Consider the following 6,279-nt stretch of genomic DNA (forward strand, 5'->3'; position numbering starts at 1 on the left):
GTGATGTTATATGTATGATACTATTCGAGATCTATTAGTGATAATATTCAACGATGTACAGACGAAAGAGATGATTTAGTTTTGCTTATTGAATGAATGCTAATTTTAATACTAATTTATTTTACGATTTAGATATGTGCTTGCCCATATGATGTAGATATAAACACGTATATCTTGTGTTGCTCAAATAGGATATGTGCTTGCCCAAGTGGCCGGCCATGTTTGTAGGTTACACCTCCTATAGTGGCCTATGTTTTGCCGGAGTATTGATTAATTTCCGTTTCGGCAAATTTCAAGCGCTCGATATGTCCTTTTTAGCAAAGGTCATGCCGGATTTTTCCGTGAATTCTGACATGACTTGTGCTAGAATATGTAGAAAATATCGAGTGGCCTGGATTTTCTCGAAAAATAATTAAACGACATTTCGGGTTGACTTTAAGTCTGTCGAGGCTCCATCTCCGAAGGTCGAAAAATCAGTGAGGGAGTGTATCCACCATATATGAGAGAGGACGAAGAAGCCCGACTGTTGTCGTGGGGGTCGTTTTTCCTTCTTCTCCTTGTGCTAGACCTTTGTTATGCACTAGGGGAAGAAGGAATAACGACCATCACCGACGGTCAAAAAATCTATGAGGGAGTGTATCCACCATATATGAGAGAGGACGAAGAATCCCGACTGTTGTCATGGGGGTCGTTTCTCCTTCTTTTCCTTGTGCTAGACCTTTGTTATGCACCAGGGGAAGGTGGAGTAATGACCATCATCGACGGTCGTAAATGTCAGAGAGGAATCAGCGAGGGAGAGTCTCCACCATATAGACTCCGCAGACCGATAGTCAACCCGTGATGAATAATAATGACCTAATTTAATTTTTATAGTACATATATTGAATTGTACAAGTTTAATCTTTGAATTATGAACGTAGGAAATGTCGTCATCGGACAATGAAAGTCTCCCGGGGGAGTGCAGCTGGTGCAACGACGACCGAGGTCTGTGCGACAGGCCCCACCTGGACGAAGATCGACGCTTCAGCATTAAGCTCCAGGAGACCTTCGATGTTGAAACGGTACGCAACGACGAAAAGTGTTTTTTCGTAATTAAGCATGACTTCAACTATTTCAACGTGTAATTTTCATCTTTTACAATTTGAGTAGCTTATCCCATGCCATGCAAGATGCTATGTCTTGGAGAGGATGGGTTTTGAAGACCATGAAAATTTCTAAACAAAGAAAATTCACCTAAGGACCCATCATGATGTGGATTTTGAAGTAAATCTGTATAATTCTGAGAGCGTAACCCATTTTGGTTGCATAAATTGGGAAGCACTTTGCAAGATGTATGGTTTTTATGAGGGTATGCTTGTCACCATGGATCTGGTGATCCGGACATCGACCAAGACAATATGGACATTTGGGTCCTTGTTGATACGCTTCCAATTCTACCACTATGTGAGTTTCTCAAACATAGTTATTAACTAATTTATATTGTTCATTTAAAAATAGTTGACAACTTATTTCCATTGACAGCTTATTTTCATTATTCAAACAATGTGCGGAACATGGTAGACAGAACCTACTACACCGATGGCTCTGAGTTAACTTATCAGGAGAAAAATCATCTGGTCGCATTTTATACTGATCTTGAGAATTACAATATCTATTATAAAACTCCACATTATGGTCAATACATGCCACTAGTGCATGTGTTGAACTACGGTAACATCCATGGAGATTCCATGGTAAGATTTTTTAGTATTATGACATCCGTGCATCTTTTGCATAAATTCTTTTAAAACTTAACTACATTGCTAACCACGAAGTTATTACTATGTTTTTTAACAGAAAACCCTGAATGATTGTGTGCCTCATCTGATGTATCAGAATGGTCGCCTTGATGTTTTGAATATACGGCCAGGTCATCATACGAATCTCACCTGTCCATATTGGATTTCTAAAAGAAGTGGAGACATGAAAAATCAAAGAATGGAAAAAATGTATGGACAGTCATAAGGAGGTACTTGGAAGCAACATTGTGCGAAAGGCAAGAACTGAAGACAAGATAATCTCCATTCTCCATAATGGAGAGTCAGGGCCTATCTTGTTTTATGCTATTTTACCTAAGAGAAGGTAGTAGGTCCTAGTTAATAATACACATGATCATGTGCTAAGAACAACTAAGTAGGATTGGTTAGATGACTATGATGATGATGTGGTATCAAGTAGAAGTTGTATGATCGATGATGATGAGTATGACTTGTTATTATGATACCAATGATGAGTTATTTATTATTATGATCGATGATGCATGATGCTAATTTGTTATATGAGCATGATTACTTATTATATATAACAGTGGGTGAAATGAACCTGGATTATATTCAAGTGAAGCCAACATGTGGTGCACATCGAAAGTACTACTAATCCAAACTAGATCAAGTTTGGGTTAGAGTAGTACTTTCGACATGCACCACATGTTGCCTCCACTTGAATCTACTCCATGTTCATTTCACCCACTGTTATATATAATAAGTAATCATGCTCATAAAATCATATGATGAAAGTACTGTATATAAAACCACACAATGAAAATAAGCCGTATTTTAAAAAATACAGGAAAAATTTAGCAGCAACGCTTTTTAGAACAAGCGCTCCTACTACTTACAAGTAGCAGTAGCGCTGTCCAAAGGAAAGCGCTACTGCTAACTAGGTATAGTAGTAGTGCTCCCTCTCTAGCGCTACTGCTACTAGTTAGCTGTAACACCTTAGTGGTAGCGCTGGACCCAGCGCTACTGCTATGCATATTTCAAGCTCTACTACTAGGGTTTTCCCTAGTAGTGGGGGAGACCTATTCTCGGTGGGAGTAGGATTTCCCCTTTCCCTTGTTGGAGTAGGAGAGAAGGAAGGGGGAGAGAGAGGGAAGGAAGGGGGGGGGGGCGCTCCCTCCACCCAATTTGGATTGGGCTAGGGGGCGCGCCCTCCACCTTGGCCTTTCCCTCCTCTCTTCCACTAAGGCCCATATACTCCCCGGGGGGTTCCGGTAACCCCCCGGTACTCCGGTAAATGCCCGAACTCATCCGGAACCATTCCGATGTCCAAACATAGCGTTCCAATATATCGATCTTTATGTCTCGACCATTTAGAGACTCCTCGTCATGTCCGTGATCATATCCAGGACTCCGAACTACCTTCGGTACATCAAAACACATAAACTCATAATACCGATCGTCATCGAACGTTAAGCGTGCAGACCCTACGGGTTCAAGAACTATGTAGACATGACCGAGACTCATCTCCGGTCAATAACCAATAGCGGAACCTGGATGCTCATATTGGTTCCTACATATTCTACAAAGATCTTTATTGGTCAATGATAACCCACAAGTATAGGGGATCGCAACAGTTTTCGAGGGTAAAGTATTTAACCCAAATTTATTGATTCGACACAAGGGGAGCCAAAGAATACTCTCAAGTATTAGCAGCTGAGTTGTCAATTCAACCACAACTGGAAACTTAATATCTACAACAAAGTATTTAGTAGCAAAGTAATATGATAGTAGTGGTAATGGTAGCAAAAGGTAACAATAGTAAAAGTAATGTTTTTGGAATTTTGTAGTGATGATAGAAAATAGCAACGGGAAAGTAAATAAGCGAAGAACAATATATGGAAACCTCGTAGGCAATGGATCAGTGATGGAGAATTATGCCGAATGCGGTTCATCATGTAACAGTCATAACCTAGGGTGACACAGAACTAGCTCCAGTTCATTGATATAATGTAGGCATGTATTCCGAACATAGTCATACGTGCTTATGGAAAAGAACTTGCATGACATCTTTTGTCCTACCCTCCCGTGGTAGGGGGGTCCTTACGGAAACTAAGGGATATTAAGGCCTCCTTTTAATAGAGAACCGGAACAAAGCATTAACACATAGTGAATACATGAACTCCTCAAACTACGGTCATCACCGGTAAGTATCCCGATTATTGTCACTTCGGGGTTAATGGACCATAACACATAATAGGTGACTATAGACTTGCAAGATAGGATCAAGAACACTCATATATTGATGAAAACATAATAGGTTCAGATCTGAAATCATGGCACTCGGGCCCTAGTGACAAGCATTAAGTATAGCAAAGTCATAGCAACATCAATCTCAGAACATAATGGACACTAGGGATCAAACCCTAACAAAACTAACTCGATTACATAATAGATCCCATCCAACCCATCACCGTCCAGCAAGCCTACGATGGAATTACTCACGTACGGCGGTGAGCATCATGAAATTGGTGATGGAGGATGGTTGATGATGATGATGGCGACGGATTCCCCTCTCCGGAGCCCCGAACGGACTCCAGATCAGCCTCCCGAGAGGTTTTAGGGCTTGGCGGCGGCTCCGTATCGTAAAACGTGATGATTTCTTCTCTCTGATTTTTCTCTCCCGAAAACACAATATATGGAGTTGGAGTTGGAGTCGGAGAGGAAACAGGGGGCCCACAAGGTAGGGGGCGCGCCCCCACCCTCGTGGAGAGGTGGTGGGCCCCCTGGCCTTCATCTTTTGCAGGTATTTTTCATATTTTCTTAAAAGTGGCTCCGTGAAGTTTCAGGTCATTCCGAGAATGTTTGTTTCTGCACATAAATAACACCATGGTAATTCTGCTGAAAACAACGTCAGTCCGGGTTAGTTCCATTCAAATCATGCAAGTTAGAGTCCAAAACAAGGGCAAAAGTGTTTGGAAAAGTAGATACGACGGAGACGTATCAACTCCCCCAAGCTTAAACCTGTAACGCCCTCGATGCGGCTATAGCTCACACGTGTCGAGGCACGACTTAGAGACATAATCGCATTGAAAGCAATGTCGCAAGTCAGGCAATCATTACAACATCCCATGTAATATATAATAAAAGGGGGAGAAACATAGTTGGCTTACACTCGCCACGTCACATCAAAGTACATAATAACATCCATCATACAAACACTCATGGCCCGACTACGGCGCCAAAATAGAAGAAAACCCAACATGCGACAAGGCCCTGAATCGAACCCCAACTTGGCACCACTACTGATCATCGGGAAAGGAAACATAATATCGCTGAGAGTCCTCATCAAACTCCCACTTGAGCTCGTAATCGTCACCTGGAGCGGAATCACCTAGACCTGCATCTGGAGTTATAGTATCTGTGAGCCACAGGGACTCAGCAATCTCGCACCCTCGCGATCAAGACTATTTAAGCATATAGGAATGGGTAAGGCAAATATAAGTGGAGCTGCAGCAAGCGACTAGCATATATATGGTGGCTACCTTATACGCAAAAGAGAGTGAGAAGAGGAGGCAAAGCACGAGCGAGAATCTAGAGGAACAACATGCGCAAGTATAACTCCAACACCGTGTCCACTTCCCGGACTCCGCCGAGAAGAAGCCATCACGGTAACACACTCAGTTGATTCATTTTAATTAATTAAGATTTAAGTTATCTACAACCGGACATTAACAAATTCCCATCTGCCCATAACCGCGGGCACGGCTTTCGAAAGTTCAATCCCTGCAGGGGGGTCCCAACTTAGCCCATGACAAGCTCTCACGGTCAACGAAGGAATAGACCTCCTCCCAAGATGTTCCGATCAGACTCGGTATCTCGGTAACTCAAGACACTTCGACAGGTTAAAACAAGACCAGCAACACCGCCCGAATGTGCCGACAAATCCCGATAGGAGCTGCACATATCTCTTTCTCAGGGCACACTCAGATTGTCTAAACTTCCGATAGGCCAGCCCAGAGTTGCCCCTGGTAGCCACTGGCGGCTGACGGTTTGGACCAACACTCAGAGGAGCACTGGCCCGGGGGGGTTAAAATAAGATGACCCTTGAGTCTGCAGAACCCAAGGGAAAGAAAAGGCTGGTGGCAAATGGTAAAACCAAGGTTGGACATTGCTGGAAAAGCTTTAATCAAGGCGAAATATCAAGGGGTTCCCATTATAACCCAACCGCGTAAGGAACGCAAAATCCGGGAACATAACACCGATATGACGGAAACTAGGGCGGCAAGAGTGGAATGAAACACTAGGCGAGAGGCCGAGCCTTCCACCCTTAACCAAGTATATAGATGCATTAAGATAACATAGCAATATAATGATATCCCAACAAGTAAATAAAAGATGTTCCAACAAGGAACGGCCTCCAATCTTCACCTGCAACTAGCAACGCTATAAGAGGGGCTGAGCAAAGCGGTAACATAGCCAATCAACGGTTTGCTAGGACAAGGTGGGTTAGAGTTTCAAC

The sequence above is a fragment of the Triticum urartu genome, chromosome 4 (genome assembly GCF_003073215.2).
Source record: "Triticum urartu cultivar G1812 chromosome 4, Tu2.1, whole genome shotgun sequence".
In the NCBI taxonomy this organism is placed as follows: domain Eukaryota; kingdom Viridiplantae; phylum Streptophyta; class Magnoliopsida; order Poales; family Poaceae; genus Triticum; species Triticum urartu.